This window comes from Hypanus sabinus, chromosome 7 (genome assembly GCF_030144855.1).
Source record: "Hypanus sabinus isolate sHypSab1 chromosome 7, sHypSab1.hap1, whole genome shotgun sequence".
In the NCBI taxonomy this organism is placed as follows: domain Eukaryota; kingdom Metazoa; phylum Chordata; class Chondrichthyes; order Myliobatiformes; family Dasyatidae; genus Hypanus; species Hypanus sabinus.
In genome coordinates, this window is record NC_082712.1 from 59937333 (window position 1) to 59956253 (window position 18921).

Genomic DNA, 18921 nt, shown 5'->3' on the forward strand with positions numbered 1-18921 from the left:
TACTTTAGTTTACAAAATATACGCTAGGAAAAAGGAGCCAACATATGTGAACAAAAGCTCACCAAGCTCCCCAAAATTGGACTACATTTTAGCATTTGACTGCTGTCTATTATCTCAGGCGAAGGCCTTTGGCTTCACCAACTATTTCATTAGGTTGTGGCTAATCTAGATTTGGAAGTATTTTACAAGAGTTTCTGACTTCCATCCTCTTAAAATCCACTTATATTAAGGGCTTTAAGTGATGAAATTAATTGGGTAGTTCCCAGAACATTCCTACCTATTTGACATTTTTGGAAATTAAAGATGAATGCAATCATGGAGCTTGATTGTCACTTTGGTATAAAATTGAGTTTGCTGTAGACCCAGCCCAGGAGTTACATTTGTCACATAAATAACATTCTGGTACATTAACTGATCCTAGACCTGGTCAACACAATGAAAATTTATCCTACGTTTGCCATTGCATGATAGAATGCAAATTCATCCAAGAATGGATTACACCACTTTCTAGGAACATGTTAGACTTGTCTATCTAATTCAAGATGAATTGGGTGAGCAGATTTTGGACGTACTTCTGAGCCAGCATCACAGTAAAGTTGATTTATAATGCCACAATATACGTCTTGAAGAAATAGTTCATCCTTGGTTGAAAGTGCCATGTAGCAGTAAATAAGATAGTGCTTGACTCATTCCACTGAAGTCAAAGGGGATGAATATCTGAAGCATGATACAATTCAAAGCCACTACTGTATTGTGCAGTTGACCAAGGCTAGACCTTCACTCAATTGTACTAAATGTAATATTTAATATATGGATATTATATTAATGATTTTGGTATATTTTGGGAAAAATTATTACTTTTAGTAAATTTATTAGATGTATTATGATTAATGACTGAGATCAGCGGACCCCAAGGATGACACCCCCAGGTCACTGAGTCCCGGGGTCGGAGGCCTATGTGAATATGGAGGTCAAAGCCAGACTTAAAAATCCAGGGATTGGCATGTCTGTTGGTCAAAGACCGAACACAGCATGTCTGGAGGTTGAGGGTCGAAGGTCATAACCTCTGGGTTGGCATGTCTGAAAATCATGAGTTTGTGAGCCTGTGAATCTGGGCTGAGGTCTGAAGACTGGGGGTCCAATGTTTGCAATCCTGAGTCCGGAGCCAAGAACTGGAGGTCATAGGGCCAGAGGCGGCACGTTCAGAGACTGGAGGCCTGCCTGTGTGCGTGAGTGGCTGGAAAAGGGGCTTGTGTTGTTCTTTTATTGTGTTATTGTTGTTATTGCTTGTGTTTTTCTGCTGAACATGGTGGACATGCTATGTTGGTGCCAGAATTTGTGATGACACTTGAAGGCCGCCCCAGCACATCCTCAGGTTGTATTGGCAGTTAACGCAAATGACACATTTCATTGTATGTTTTGATGTACATATGAAATATAAATGTATCTGAATCTGAAGTAGTTACATTTCTTTTACTGAGTAACTATTCCAAATTTGCATTACGCCTTTTAGGTAAGAAAGCCTATGAGTGAATAAGCATGCTTTTTAGAATAATATTATAATCAATACAGTCATGGAGATTTACAGCACAGAAACAGGCCCATCAACTCATCCAGTAAGTGCCAAACTATTATTCTGCCTAGACCTATGAATCTGCACCTGGACTGTAGCCCTCCATACTCCTCCCGTTCACATACGTATCCAAACTTCTCTTAAATAATGAAATCAAACATGCATTCACCACTTTCACGGGAGCTTGTTCACATACTCACTACCCCCTTTGTGAAGAAGTTCCACCTCATGCTCCCCTTAAACCTTTCCCCTTTCACCCTTAACTCATGACCTCTAGTTCTAGGCTCACCCAACTCATTGGAAAAAGTTGTGATGGTATGATTTTGATAGAAACTATTCATAGAATGTCTGGAGAGTCTTTTTCATGAGGAACTTTATAAGTTGAATATGATTACATGACCAAATAATTAAATTACACTTAATTAAATACAATTTCACATTTATATTTGAGCTTCAAATGGCTTTGCTAATAGTAACACAATAATGGAATCTTAGTCTTAAGTGAAGGATGACCTTTACAGAACTTCACTCATCAGTTTCAAGCACTCTCTCAGAGCCAGATAGTCTGCCCTACACTGTAATTGACTTCTGAGTAGTTATCAGTGATCATTTATAAGATGCCAGTTATTGACTGAGTAGAACAAAATGTTGATGTAGACCTTAAACTGGGGCTAGACAGGGTACTGAACAGATCAACTCAACCAGAGCCAATTTTCTGCTCCACTCAGTCCTCCTCCAGTCTTTGGTGCATTGGCATAAACCTCTAAACTTTTCCTCCTGATATGTTTACCTAGCTTGCCCTTAAATCCCTCTGTCATTCATTCTCTCTGATAGTGAGTTCCACAATATCACCACTTTTTTAGTAAAGAAAGTTGTTTCGAAATTATGAATACTTGATTCTGTTTTATACTGATGATCTCAGGTGTAAACATCCTTTCCATATCCTCTCTACCAAAAGCTTTTATCGTGGTGATGCCTTATACTAGCTCAGCACTTGAGGAAAGACACTGTCTATTCCTCCTCGGTGCTTTCCCATGCGGATAATAATTGAAACGGAGAAATATCTCACTCTGAAATTCTGATCCGTCAGAGAACCTCTTGTGAACGCTGAGACTGATTTGAATGGGTTTTTAAACAATGTGGGAAGCAGGGGATTGAAAGAGAAGTGGCCTGGGGCACAGGTTCAGCCATAGAGGCTGTGGAGCAATTTGGGAGTAAAGTGTACTGTAGAAATGCATGTTCTCTTTCTCATAATGAGCTTGGTACCACCCACAATGATTAAAACATAATGTTGCTTTAATCTGTATTACTGAGTCTCTGGGGTTTAAGATCTAGGCTGTATAAAACTAACTGAATCTGAATCATTTTTAAGAATTAATATTTGAACTGGACAAAAAAAATGACTGCTTTGATCTCTTTCATGATATGGGAACAGTTTAGAAGATAATCCTGCAAAGTGGAAAATCTTTGAATATAAATACTTATAGTATGTCAGTGAATTGAGAAACAGTTCTTCAGAAATACTGTATTCACATCAGTGTCATGATTTCATGTTATGATGTGATGTTGAAGATAATGTACAGTGATGGACCTGGCTCTATATTTCCAGAAATTTCTTTCTCTTGGTGGTTTCAACATGACCCTAAAAAAAAACTATCAATGAGCCAACTTTCAAATGATATTTATATAGTGATTTCATCAGATTGAAATCCAAGCTACTTTATCGGCGTATTATCAAACAGAATTAGGCTCTTAAGACATATGGAAAGCGTTTAGGAAGATGACCTGATACTTTGTAACAGAGAGAGAGATTCTAGAAAAGATCCTGAAGAGTCAAAGTGGAGAGATGAAGGTAGGAAATTCCAGAGATTCTGACCCTAGATGTTGAAGGCTGCCTATGGTGGAACAATGGAGGTCAGCAATGTTTAAGTCTTGTAGAAGAGTCTTGACCCAATATGTTGACTGTCTATTCCTTCTCACAGATGCTCAATGACCTGTTGTGCTCTTCCAGCACAGTGTTTTTTTTTTGCTGTAGATTCCAGCATCTGCAGTCTCATGTGTGCCCAATGTTTAAAACACAGAACTTAGGGGAATGTAATGGTCTTGGATTGTTATGGTGTCAGGGAGGTTGTGGCATAGGGAAGGTGAAGTTCTGAGTGATTCAAAAATAAAACCTGTGGGATTGAGGGCTATGGATAAACTGTAGGATTGGAGAATCCAGAGGATAACTCTTTTAGAGAATGGCAGAATTCCTGCTGGATGAAGAAACATAATAGAGTAGAGCTTAAACAGCATTCAGGGCAAGATTTTCTTTCCTGGGGCATAATGGGAAAGTGAGTGAAAGTGCCTCTGAAATTCCACTGTAGGATTCAAGTCACAATATCAGTAGATGGCTGCTTAATTAGATTGTATGAAGCTTCTATCTCAACTATTTCACAGGAGACATTAACACATTTAAGTAGATGGGGTCTAATGGCATCAAGTTCAACTTGTAGCACATTTAGTGTCTTATTACATAATTTAGTGATTCAGATGAATGTTTCCAACTACTTTGGAATACACATTATGCTCGGTGATGAAAATTATGGTCATGGGGATCTCTGCAGCTGTTCCTCCACATGAAATGAATGGATTTTCTGTTCCATGGCAAGGGCCATGTCTACAGATTTGGGCAAGATCTCAAGTGTAAGTCACAATAAACTGTTGCGTTCTTGGGCATAGACCCTGGACTCCATGTGTAGTCCAACATCAAAACACAGTGGGGAAACCACAGTTAAAGACCAGTCAGCAAGTTCAGGATTTCTACCGTACGTACACAAGGAAATGCCAATAGTTCCACATTTCCCAGCAAGTCCCATCCTAATACTTTTTGTTTTTTTTAATCTGCTTTCCTCTAGGACTGAATTTAATTTACACCTTCTTCTTAGGTGCTAGTACTTATTTTACAAACCTTAAATCCAATGAGTTATCAAAGAGGTTTTTATCTGCTCCATTCACTCAGGGTTGTCCTTGTTGGAATATTAAGAGTTGTTATCAGTAAATTAGTTTGTAAAATTATTCATGCTGAAGGTGATTATTGGACTAATTGTAGGTGCCATTTGTTATGTTGTGGAATTGAAGAAGAACAGCCCTTAAATCAGCAGTGGAATATTCGGGGCACCGTCATGACAGTGTTTCCATATGAAGCTATTCTTGTTTTTACGAGGCCGAGTTGCTAGCTCGACGTTCAATCCTACCTGGATTCGAACTCGGGAACCTTCGCTCCGGAGTCCAGTGCTGATATTATTGTGCCACCAAGTGGGACATGTTTTGTCCATAAAAACACAGACTGGGGATAACTTGTGTGCATTTAGTTTTTTTCTTCAGTAAGGTGAACACATATTACGTGGTAGCATGACATAATGCCTTCCTTATACTTTTACATATAATCCATAATGAATTACGTAGACAACAAAGAATGCTTAATCAAACAATATTAATCAAATATTACTGAAATATTAAATAAACCACACTCCTCCCCGCTTAGCTATAAACTCCAACTCAATATACTGTAGAATGTGTCTCAACTCAAATATGTAATATATTGCTCTCTGGTCTCTCTTTTTGTGGATAATGTTTTTCCTAACAAGGGAGGTCACTCTGTTTGCAGGTGAGACTTGTGGCTGTGAAACAATCTCAGATTCTAGGACCTCCTCAGTGGTGCTTGTAGGAGTTGACTCTGGGACTGCAGGAATTGGTTCTGACAGCTCTGGGTACATTTCCTCTCTAAAAATTGACTCCGTTTTCCTCAAATTATCAATGTGCCTGATGTCAACTAGAGATGATACAATCTCCATCATGTAGGAGAGTGGTCCAGTTCTGTAATTAATCTTTCCAAGAACCCACTTTTGATCACCTCTGAAGTCCCTTGTCATGACTGCTGTGCATTGAAAATGGACACTAGTGATTGATAATTAGTAATGAGGGTAACCTCCCTCCCATACAAGCACTGCCTGAGTATTGTGTCTAATGTGACCATTTCCTTTGACTTTTTGAAGGCCACCTCACATTGCTTTGTCCATTGCCATTTCTTCCCGATTGGAAGTAATGAGTTCAAGGGGTGGTCCTCAGTAGTCAGGTTTGGCAGGAACCTGTTACAGTCCTGTCGAAGGGTCTCAGCCTGAAACTTCAATGTACTCCTTTCCATATGTGCTGCTGAGTTCCTCCAGCATTTTGAGTGTGCTGCTTGTCTCTTTTCACATTGCTCAAGGCTACCCAGTCCTGTGTCACTCTAATCATTATAATATTTTTAATCAACAGCATGCAGATCAGTGCTCTTTTTGAAGCTGAAACTTGACATTTTATCCTTTTCTCTTCCCTGTGCAGTCCATTTATTTTTGGCTGCCCAACATGCTCTTTGTTGCATTTTCTGCAAGTTTTGCCTTTAAGTCTGCATTGGTCTGGTGTATGTGAGCCTGTGCCACAAGAGTAAGACAATTTGTTCGGCCATGCCTGTTTCTGTTTGGACATTGCAATTTTCTTCACACTCACTTTCGTTCCTGACTGCAACTCAGTTGCACTTCTGGTTGTGTTTTCCACTAAAACAGTGATTTCAACTGCTCTTTTAAATGTGAGTTGTGCTTCATTTAGGAGCCATTTTTGAATCTTTCTTGAGAGATTCCACAAACTAAAGAATCTCTCAGTGCATCATTAAGCACATCACTAAACTGACAATGCTCAAACAAACCTCTTCAGTTCAGCTACATCAGCTGACATGGACTCCCCCTCACTTTGATTCTGCTTAGGAAACCCTAAAGGATTCTGCAATCAACAATGTTATCAGATCTAAATATTCCTGCATTACTTTCTAATGAAATTATATCAGCAAAGCTCATTTCAGCTGGTTTGGTTGGAACAGTCAAACATCTAAGCAAACTGTTTGCCTTTCCACCTAATGCACTCAGTAAAACCAGCAGTCATTCATCGGCTATTTAAAATACTCTTAATTTGCTTAGTATACAAAATACAGTTATCTGTTGTGTAATCAAACGTGTCTGTCTTTCCAATGTAGCCAACCATTTCTGTGTTTTTAAAGAAAATTTGATATTATTATCACCCAGTACTCACTGTTTATGAACCCATGAATTTCATCCATTTTCTGCCTTTTCATCAACTCAACTGTCTGTCCCCTTGTGAAGAAAAAAAATTCTGCATTTTTTCTTCTCTCTCCCCCTTGCAAAGAAAGAACGTGCTGTGCTGCAACAGGTAGGTAGGTTATCTTGGGTTTGTTTTAAAACTTATTCATCACCACTGTTATGTTTTGTAACAACAAAACATAAAACTAATTGAATGAAAAACACAGTGTCAGGGATACTCGTGTATTTTTAGTTTTTTCCTTCTGTAGGGCGCTCACCTATGATATGGTGGCATAATCACATAATGCCATTTACATACTTTTCCATATTACCTGTATTGAAATATGTGAATAACAAATAATGCTTCATCAAACAGTATATTTATAATATTGATCAAATATTACTGAAATTTTAAATACACGACACCATTACATGCCTTGTTATAGCAGCTCATGGATTCTTCTGGTTGCATTCAAGGGGCAGCTTAGACTGCAGGGGATGTGTGACTGACTTTAACACTACAGTATAACTGCAACTGTTCATGGTACGGTGACAATGATACCTCTAAAAGCAATTATTTGGCTTTTGTTACTTTCCTCATGTAATTTATAATTACACAGAATACATGAAGTCCACAACACCGTAACCCAATGGGTTTCTGCTAGTGTTTATGCTCTCCCTCACATGCCTCTTCAATTCCATTTTTTCCTCCTGACCCTTTCTCGCTCACAAGTTCATCTAGCTTCCCCGTAAAGATGTCTCATCCTCTCACTGAATCCTTGACGGCTGAGATCATTCTCACTCCTCTTAAAGCAGGAATGATCAGCTACTACAGATGCCATGAAACTTACGATTGTCAGTGATAGTCAGCCCCAGATTTAAAACGTGGCTACATATCCATCTCTTTCATAACTTCAATCTCCTTACTCACTCCATTCGATTCCTCACAACCACTCTTGTTTTCTAAGATAACAAAAGCTCCAACTGTATCCATACCGTCCTGATAATATCTTTTTCTAATACTTCAGCAGCACATCGATGTAAACTTTCTTTAAAGGATGATTCAACTACCCGTCACATTTGTCATGGCAAATATCCCAGCAGAAAAGAGGACAGAGATGAAATTTAATCGAAACAAGTGGAAACACTTTGAGAAGTCAAATTTTGGAGAGACACACAGAGTTATTGGCTGAGACTTCAGGTGTATTAATACACGAGCGGGACCTTGGGATGCAAGTCCATATCTCGCTGAAAGTGGAGCACAGGTGGATAAGGTAGTGACAAAGGCAAAGGCATTTGGTATGATTGCCTTCATAAGCCAAGGCACTGAGTATAAGATCTGTGACATCATGTTGCTGGTGTAAGACTGCACTTGGAGTACTCCGTACAGTTCAGATTGTCACACTCCAGGAATGAGGTGGCAGCAACAGAAAGCATGCAGGGAAAAATCACCAGGATGTTGCCTGGGATGGAAAGTTATTTTTATATGGAGAGTTTGGACATTCTGGGGTTATTCTCAGTGAAATGTAAAAGACAGAGTGGTGACTTGTAGAAGCTTATAAGATAATGAGGGGCTTAGACAGATCCATTTTCCCTGGACAGGGAAATCTAGAACTTGAGGGCACAAGTTTAAGGTGAGCGAGATGACTATTAAAGGAGCTGGGGGTTAAGTTAAAATATCCAGTGAAGCACAGTTGGCTATCTGGAATGAACTGCCCGAGATGGCGGTAGAGGCAAATACAAGTGCCAACATTTAAAATACATTAAGACAGGTTCGGGGATAACAAAGACATAAAGCTAAACACAGGCAAATGGGATTAACAAAGAGAAGCATCACGGATGTCATAGACAAGCTGGGCCATGCTGTACGATTTTATGATTCTAGAGAAGATCTGATTTTAGGAGACCCTTTCCCAACCACAGCAACCCAAGCAACTGGGCAGATATTCGTCAGGTTTAAGGGTTAGAAAATGGGCGTTATCAGTGCTGAGAAGGAAGTATAAATTCAACTGGCTTAATTTAATATTAAAATTTAAAATCAAAATAAAGAAGGAACACCGGAAGAAGCAAAATGGAGAAATTAAGCTGGAACTTGCTGAGAATACTACGGAGTTAATTAAATACTTTGATTGTTATAAAATAAAATCTGCTAAATTCCACACAGGAAGATCAAACAATCATGTAATTAAAAAATAAATATTGCCTAGGAAAAACTCTCTTGGTTATACTTCTTGACGCTATTACTATGGCTTTGCTGAACTATGTAAATTGATAACACAGATGTCATTTTCCTCTAATTTTATAGTCTGGAAGACTAGTATCATCGATCAATGTGCCCACAATGACTTCTACAGTCAACAAATAAAGTCAGAATGAGATTAGGGAATTGATAAAATATATTTTTCCTGGTAATCATTTGATCAACATGTCACCTTGCATGACAGGTATATTCCTTGACTGCTTTTCAAGGTATTTGGAACCTATGGTGACATTTTCAGTGATTTAGTGGAATACCAGACATGCTTCCAGTAACAGAAGGGAAGCATCTCCTTCATTTAACTGGTCAGAGAAAAATCTCAAAAACAATTTTAACTTATGTGACAGTTTTAATGTGGTGAGACTTTCCAAGGTGCTCCATTGAGCAAAAGCTGAGAACTAACCATGAAAAGAAACTTATGGGTAGTTGCAAAAGTTTGGTCAAAGTATCCAGTTTCATAAAGCTTCTTATAGGCAGAGAGAGAGAGGTAGAGAGACACAGAAAGCTAGAGAGCTAATTCTCGAGCCTAAGACTGCGACAACTGAAGGCATGCCAACCAACATTAAAATCAGGTAAGAGAGCAAATTTGAATACCACAGAAATTGAAGAGAATTGTAGCACTAGAGAAGATTACAGGTTGAAGGAGAAGATGAAACAAAAGGGGCATCTGAGTTCAAGGAAGTTTTAATATTAAGCTGGTAACTAGCTGAAACCCATTCTGCCAGCAATGAAATGATGGATTAACAGGACCTGGTTTGAGTTAAAACATCATCGCTGCAGGTTCTGAAGAGCTCTGATTTAGTCAATGAAACTTTACAATTACAAATTGTACTTTTTCCATGTATTTCATTGAAATAAAAATCAATCACAATTCTAAACCAGCAAGACACCTTGATAATTTTCCTTTTAACTACAGCAGATTCTGTTCAGGGAATACATTGAAAATCAGCCATTTGCACATTATTTCTTGAAGCAACTGCTGGACCAGATCTCTTCTTCTTAAATTTGCAGAAAGAACAGAATATTTTTAGAGAGGATGAACCAAGCTAATAAATAGAACTTCCCTGAAACAGAGACACTAGGATGTCTCGCAAAAAAACCTGTTAGAGTTCTGAACAACTCACAGCCAGTGACTTACTGGCACTTCCAGGTACATTCTACTTTGATGCTTAACATTTAAGGAACCTCAATGAATGGAAAATTGTTTTCAAAGTTTCAAGAAAAAACATTTAAGATAAAAGTTTCTGCAATATCTGGAACTACTCCAAAAAAAATCCTTGTGATGTGTTCTGCCTCTTGAAAGAAAATGTACTCTGTTTCAACAGAAGAGAAAGAATAATTTCTTTCTGTTGTTGCCTACTGATTCTACAGCAACTGTCAAAAGCAAAGATAGCAGCAGACTCCAAAGCTAAAGTTAGTGATTAAAAACATAAGTCACTGTGAAAATCTGTGCACATTGCCTCTATTTTGCATAATGCAGCAATGGATATAACTTCTTTAAAATATTCATAAATATACAGTACCAGTACCTGTGCAAAGTCTTCAGAAAATAACCAAGTTCTCTCCTGTGTGCATCTCCACTGCTCAGCAGCCCTTCACACATCACTGTCTGCTTCTAGCTGTGCTGTGTCTGTGCAAGCAGAAGACAGCCCACTCAACTCTGGGCATGTACTTGTTTAAACACACACACACACACTCACACACACACGCGCGCGCACACAGTGATTGGGCTGTATTCTGTATGTACTGCTAGGACCAGGTATGTTTTAGAAGCTCTGCCAACATTTATTTCCCCTTATAAAGCAAATTTGAGTTTGACTATTTAATCCACAAACAAAAGGCTCAACATTTCCCTTGGTCTGTCTCGAATATTTTTTTAAAATGCATTTATGTATAAACCCTGCTCAGAGGATGCTTAGCCGTTTTATATTATGAACTCAGCAAGCTAATCTCTGGAGAAATAGCATGCTAATACCACAAAATTAATCTGCATTTGAGCCAAGATATTATTAATCTCAGGAACAATGGAATCACATAACAACATATCTTTATGTGGGCTGAACTCGATCCTCAGGTACCCAAGTCAGGTCAGCAAATCAGAAGCAAAGCACTTGTTCAACCTAATAAAAATCTAATAAAGAAGTTAATAAAAGTTGCAATGCAGTAAGTTTAAGTTTTGCAAACAGCCAGTTTATTTTTGATTAGGGGGTTGAATGAAGGTCCCGCAAAACTTGTAGAGTACTTTGTGAAGAATTCTAATTCACACCAAGGGGAACCAGCTGATGAAGGAGCAAATTGCAAGAATCACTGCACAAAAAGACAAAAGAACCTTGTTTCAGAATAATTACAGATACCTACTGATGACTCGGATCCTGCTCACTTTGCAAGCTGATTTTGCTGTTTTCTTCTGTGCTGGATGTTACAGGAGCATCTTCCTCAGCTCATTTCACACAAGCAGAGTTAAGCTTGCAGTGCTAACATCTGAGTTTGGGTCACTTTATCTACTTGTGCGCTGGCCTTGCTCCATCCATTCTTTACTTCAATCAATCAGTTCTTTTTTTTACTTTCTTGCACAAATGCCTGATCTTATTTAAGAAACTAGCATTCATAGGTCAAGCACATGTGAAAATACAGAACTCTTTGATTTAGTCTGCAAGTCTCATGATAGTTAATGCCTTGAGCAGTCCCATGATTTTAATCCATTTATCAAGGCAGTCAGAAGACTGGTTTTGCTTTGAGCCATCTTAGTGTTGTTGACTTCAGGAAACCTTAAATGGGTTTTAGGTTATCCAATTGCTGTTGTCCATGGCCTGAATTTCTTAAGTCTTGTTTATCCATTACCTTTCTGTTCACTGAATAAACAAACTTCTTGCCAGCTAATGCCTCAACTTAAAGAATTTTCTCTCTATCTTCAAATCCCTCCTTTGCTTTTTATTGAGATAAATATAATTATTTATTTATTGAGAGCTGTGCTGCCCAGCAATCCCCTGGTTTTAACCCTAGCCTAGTCACAGGACAATCTACAACGACCAATTAACCTATTATCCGCTACGCCTTTGAACTGCGGAAGGAAAGCGAAGCATCTGGAGGAAGCCTGCACAGTCACAGGGAGAACACACAAACACCCAACAGGCAGTGGCGGGAACTGAACCCGGGTCACTGGCAGTGTAAAGCCTTATGCTAACCACTACGCCCTTTGAAAGGCCTTATATCTGTAATTTCCCCCAGGCCGGCCTACGTCTAACCCATTCATATCCATGTGCTCCTTCATTCTGAGACCACGGTCATCCCTGTACTTAATTGCTCCATCACCAGTAACAATGCCTTCACCTGCTGGGAACTTGACCTCTAGAAATCCTTCCTTAATGCCACTTGCTTCTCTAGCTCCCTCTCTCCATTTCAGATGATCACAATAAATTAATTCTTAGATCACAACCTTCTTGTGTTCAGTTCTGGTCGCCTCACTACAGGAAGGATGTGGAAACCATAGAAAGGGTGCAGAGGAGATTTACAAGGATATTCAAACAATAACACACACAAAATGCTGGTGGAGCACAGCAGGCCAGGCAGCATCTATAGGGAGAAGTGCTGTCAATGTTTCGGGCCGAGACCCTTCGAAGACCCAACGAAGGATCTCGGCCCGAAAAGTCGACAGTGCTTCTCCCTATAGATGCTGCCTGGCCTGCTGTGCTCCACCAGCATTTTGTGTGTGTTATTGTTTGAAGTTCCAGCATCTGCAGATTTCCTCGTGTTTACAAGGATATTGCCTGGATTGGGGAGCATGCCTCATGAGAATAGATTGAGTGAACACGGCCTTTTCTCCTTGGAGCAAAGGAGGATGAGAAATGACCTGAGAGAGGTGTATATGATGATGAGAGACGTTGATTGTGTGGATGGTCAGAGGCTTTTTTTTCCCCAGGGCTGAAGTGGCTAATATGACAGGGCATAGTTTCAAGATGCTTGGAAGAAGGTACAGAAGGGACATCAGGAGTAAGTTTTTCACACAGACTGGAGGGTGCGTGGAATGCACTGCCAGCAATGGTGGTGGAGGTGGATACAATAGGGTCTTTTATGAGACTCTTAGGTAGGTATATAGAGCTTAGAAAAATAGAGGGCTATGCGGGAGGGAAATTTTAGACAGTATCATTGCGGGCCAAAGGGCCCGTAATGTGCTGTAGATTTCTATGTTCTATGTTCAAGCATTTGCTCACATTCCATAATGTTGCCTTAAAAAGCAATAATTTATGCTCATTAACATGAACGTGGATCATGGTGTGCCTTGTTAGAAGCGCTAAATAAAGGGAGTTGTTAGCTTTGTTTCAGTCCTTACAAGAAAATCATTGAAAAGTATTTTTTAGTCTGTGGAATTTCAGGAACATTCTCATTAGATGCCTTTGCTGCGTGCATCAGGACACAGATTACTTTTAGGATAGCTTGGAGCTTTAGAATATATTTCAGTTCACCCTACTTCTATGCATATGCTTCCACAGTGAAATTACAACAACAACAACGACTTGCACTTACATGACAACCTGCCAAATAAAAATTGATAATCCAGTCACCAAAGGAAATATTTGGACAGATGTTCAAAAACTTAGTCAATGAGCTAGTTTTAAAGGGAAATAGAGAGGTGGTGAAAATCAGTGAAGGAATTCCAAAGGTTTGGAAATTGAAGACACATCGGACAACATTTCAGAGACAATCAACAGGTCAAAGTTGACTGATACCTTGAAGAGTTGTGTAGTTGAAGGAGGCTATTAGAGATGAAGTCAGGGGTAATCATATGGGGGAAGGGGTGGAAGAAGATTGGAATTTTAAGATGTATGTGTTGCTAAGTCTTGAGCATGTAAAAACTATGAAGCACAGAGGTGGGGGCCAGGAAGGAATTGGTGTGGTTCACATCATGGGCTGCAGATCTTTGAAGAGCTCCAAGTTGTTTGGAAAGTGTGAATGAGGAAGGCAGATCGATAGTCTGTCAACATCTGGAAAAAACATGGACAAGGGCTTCTGCAGCTGGTGGGCAGAAGCAGACCAAAGTTAGGTAGTGTTAAAAAAGTGGAAGAAGGCAGCATTAGGAAACTTTAGTGCAAGGAGAGGCTGTTGTTAGAAGAAATCCTCAGCCTCAGGTAGTGGAGGATAGGAAACACTTGCTTATCACAGTAAGGAAGCCTCTTAGTGACTCACATAAGTAAGGGGATCACCATCATAGAAAGCATCCTCCTCAATGTGGAGCAGATCAAGGAGATGAATGGCCTACTACTATTTCTGCATTCCATTTATCATCACCAGCTGCATCAAAACTACCATGATAACACCTCTGCTTTTGTTCATTTGGAGTTGAATGTTACTCCTGTGGATTAATCAGTAGGGAGGGATGATTCCCATGGAACAGTTAAACCAAATGCCTGACAGCCTGTTGCCTCTGACTTCAGGCCTCCAATGACATTATAAAAGTTACTGCATTTGCATCTCTACATCACCAAAACCTTAAATGATCAAAAGTCATAAGGTTATAAAGAAAGCTTTTTGCTTTTGACATATTGGCTTTCATAAATCAAAATATTAAGTACAGGACATGGGAAATTATGTTGAAGTTGTATAAGACATTGGTGAGGCCTAATTTGGAGTTTTGTGTGCAGTTTTGGTCACTCACCTACAGGAAAGATGTAAATGAGGTTCAAAGATCACAGAGAAAATTTACAAGGATGTTGCCCAGTCTGGAAGAACTGAGTTATAAGGAAAGATTAAATAGGTTAGGACTTTATTCCTTGGAACATAGAAGATTGAAGGGAGATTTGATAGAAGTATACAAAATTATGAGAGGCATAGATAGAAAGCAGACTTTTTCCACTGAGGTTGGGTGGGACTACAACTAGAGGGTGGAAAGTGAAATGTTTAAGGGGAACATGAGGGGGAACGTCTTCACTCAGAGAATTGAGCCAGTGTAGAATGAGCTGTCAGCACAAGTGGTGTTTGCAATTTTGATTTTAAAGTTTAAGAGAAATTTGGATAGGTACATGAACGGCAGGGGTATGGAGAACTATGGTCCAGGTACAGGTCGAAGGGCGTGGGCAGATTAAATGGAGTGGATGGACCAAAGGATCTGTTTCAGTGCTGTACTCTTCTCTGACTTTATTATGATCACTGCCTCCTGAGGGTCCCTTTAGCACCTTTCCCCAGTGGGCTCAGCCACAAGCTGCTCTAAAAAGCCATCTAGTAAGCATTTTACGAATTCCCTCTCTTGGGATCCGCCACCAAGCTGGTTTTCCCAATCTACCTGTATATTGAAATTCCCCATCACTATTGTAATATTTACGCAATTTATATGCCTTTTCTGTCTCCAATTGTAATTGTACCCCACATCCTGGCTGCTATTTGGAGGCCCGTATATAAGTCCCATCAGGATCTTTTCTAAAATTAAACATCAACTGTTTATTTCCCTCCTTGGATGCTGCCTGACCTGCTGAGTTCCTTCAGCATTTTGTGTGTGTGTTTTCAAGACTTCCAGCTCCTTCACAATCTCTTGTACCTGCAAACATTTTATTTATTTTATTTATTTAGTGACACAGTGGGCTCTTTTGGCCCTTTAAGCAACTCCAATATAAGCCTAACCTACCCACGGGACAATTCATAATGACTAATTATCCTACCTGGTAAGTGTTTGAACTACGAAAGGAAACTGCAGCGCCCTGGGAAAACTCATGCATTCCACCGGAAGGACATAGAGACTCCTTGTAAAAGATGCTAGAATTGAACTCTGGGCACCAACGCCCCAAGATGGAATAGTGTCGTGCTAACCACTACACTATTGAGGCATTCACTTGGTCACCAGGCATAATGTCTCTGACCCCTGCCTTGGGACAACATATGACCAGACAAAACAACAAAGAATAGTGTTCAGATTTTGACACGACCTATTGTGAAACTATGAGGATAGCAACATAAGAAATAAGAAGCAACCACACACAAAATGCTGGAGGAACTCAGCAGCATCTATGGAAATGAATAAATAGTCGATGTTTCAGACCCTGAAGAGGTAAGAGACCAGAGTGAGGAACAGAAGAGAAGGGGAAGGGGAGGGAAGGAGAACTTTACTGGAAGGAGAAATTAATATTCATGCCATCAGGTTGGAGGCTATCCAGACGGAATATAAGGATCTTGTGTATGTTGCTTTGGATTTCCAGCATCTACATTTTTTTGTGTTTATAAGATATAATAGCCAGAGGAGGGCAAGAAGTAAAAGGTCCCTGAAGTTCAAAGCAGTGCTGTAAATGATTTTACCAGATGATTACTGACCTCCTTTCTAACTTGCCTTGCTGTTGCAGGCTCCGTGCAGATGTCCATAAACAAATAAAATAATTTCCGGCATTATTTTTCACGTTTGGTGCTTGTTGCAGTTGGAATGCAGAAGCTCAGTAAGTATCAGTTTGTTTCCTGGATAATTCTGAGATACTAGAAGTAAGCTGTTTAATTATATACAGACAGACTCCCTCATCAGCAGTGCTGATTGCATTAAGCGATGCAGTGGTTACAAGACTGGCAAGATGGGGTACTGAACTGCTGGTCTTATGATCAAGAGACAAGAGTTGAAACCCTAACATTGGACTATTTATATTAATTAATTCAGCCATTCAAATATTCTGGAATATAAAAGTTAGTAATTATTTTGGCCATGAATGGTTGTCATTGAAAGGTATTTTGGTTCACTTATGCCCTTCAAGAAAGACGATCTACCAAACTCACCTGCAGTGTGACGCCAGAATCTGCTGGTCCTAACTGCTGTTGGAAGTGGTGAGGATGGTCCTAGTTCTGGGGACAACTGGGCTGTAAGTACCCACATCCCAATTAGCCCAGTGGATGCTAGAGCCCTGCAATGGTAGTTTCTAAAGTGGGGGTATTAAAAATTGAGCCATTGCCTTTCAAATAAACACCATTCTACCATCCAGAAGATCTAGTGTTCTTGAATCAAATGATTAAAGTGGATCTTCTGAGAAAAAGTCTGAATATTGCTGCTTTTCAGGAGCCTTTTCCCACCGCTTCCCTTCCTCACTCCTCACACTATCCTGTTCCTTTCCCATTTTTCAATTGATCCAACTTCCCTTTCAGCATATTTCTGCTATTTGCTCCGATTGTTGCTTGTCGTCTCTGCACTCTCAGAGTGAAGATATTAATTCGCTACTATGTTCCTGGTGGACTATCTTAATTTAATGTTCATGACTCTTTGCACAAGAGGAAACAAGTTTCCTTTGCCACTCTACAAAACCCCCTCAAAACTTAAAAGAATTCTATTAGGTCAACTGTCGGCCTCGTTTTCTATGGAAAAGAAACTTAGCCTCTTCAGATTAGAGCAGATTTCAGAGAGAGTAACATAAAACAAAAGAAACATTGTGTGAGGGTGGCAAAATACAAGCTTGTTTAGTATGTACAAAAGAAATTCTTCTGTCTGGATGGGCTGCTAATAAATCTTAAACCACCACCGCCTAAAATGCAAAAGGAATTCAATTCCGCAGCACATTCCTCTAATGTCACAGCAGGTACTTGCAACACAACTTGTAGCTTATTACTTAAACTTTGTTTCAGTCAGAAATTTCTATCTGCATTGCTGTGGGATTTAACCTAAAACGGATTAAACCCTTCATTAAGCTTGTGTTAATTAGTGCTCCAGAGCACTGTAAACCACTGTTCGCTGCAAGGGATTAGTCTGTTTGCTAAGGGTTCTGCTCAGAGTAACCAGTGGGTGATCATGGCAATGAGAAGCTGGATGGACCAATTTCTCTCTCAGTATCCAACAAGCCAGGTCTAATTTAACCTTTCAAACCTATGGGAACGTTTTTGCTCCCAGTAACTTGTCAAGGTTTCCTTTTACGAATAATTAATCCCCGCTCGCAATCAGGTTTACTGGATAATGTAATACTTCATCATCCAGTCCTAAATCTTCCTCTTGGTTTGCACTGTCAGTTGAAAAGTGCATTAAAAGTACAAAACTTGTAGAATATATAATAAAGAATGACTGTCCCAAAGCAAAAAAAAATCTACTGGAGGAGCTCAGCAAATTAAGACCATAATATGCAGGAGCAGAATTAGGCCATTTGGCGCATTGAGTCGGCTCCACCACTTCAGTGCGGCTGATCATCCATTTTTCCTCTCAGCCTCATTCTCCCCCTCCATATCTGTTTATACCCTGACTAATCAAGAATCTATCAACCTCTGCTTTAAATATACATAAAGACTTGGCCTCCACAGCTGCCTGTGGCAACGAATACCACAGATTCATTACTCTCTGGATAAAGAAATTCCTCCTCACCTCCATTCCTCTATTCTAAGGCTGTTCCCTCTGGTCTTAGACACTCCCTCCATAGGAAACAACCCTTCCATATCCCCTCTATCAAGGTCTTTCACCATTTGATAGATTTCAATTAAGTCACCCCTGATTCATCTGAATTCCAGTGAATACAGGTGCAGAGCCATCAAACACTCTTCATATGACAAGCCATTTGATCCTGGAATCATTTTCATGAACCTCCTTTGAAGCCGCTCCAGTTTTAGACATCCTTTCTAAAATGGGCACAAAACTGCTCATAATACTTCCAGTGAGGCCTCACCAGTGCTTTATAAAGTCTCAACATTACATCCTTGCTTTTATATTCTAGTCCTCTTGAAGTGAAAGCTAACATCACATTTGCCGTTGTCACCACAGACTCGACCTGCAAATTTCTCTCCATTTAGAAGATAGTCAATCCTTTTATTTCTTCTACCAAAGTGCATGACTGTACACTTCCTGACACTATATTCCATCTGCCACTTCATTGCCAGTTCTCTAGTTTGTCTAAGTCCTTCTGTAGCCTCTCTTTTTCCTCAAACCTACTTGGCCCTCCAGTTATCTTCATATCCCTGCAAACGTTGCAACAAAGTCACCAATTCCATTATCCAAATCACTGACATCTAATGTAGAAAGAATTGGGCCCAACATGGACTAC

General features: G+C 39.7%; 1 protein-coding gene across 1 annotated transcript in view; it reads right to left on the minus strand.

Annotated features, from left to right (window-relative positions):
• Positions 1 to 18921, minus strand: part of trpm3 (transient receptor potential cation channel, subfamily M, member 3) — a 314757-nt gene that overhangs the window by 179585 nt on the left and 116251 nt on the right. The window lies entirely within an intron of this gene.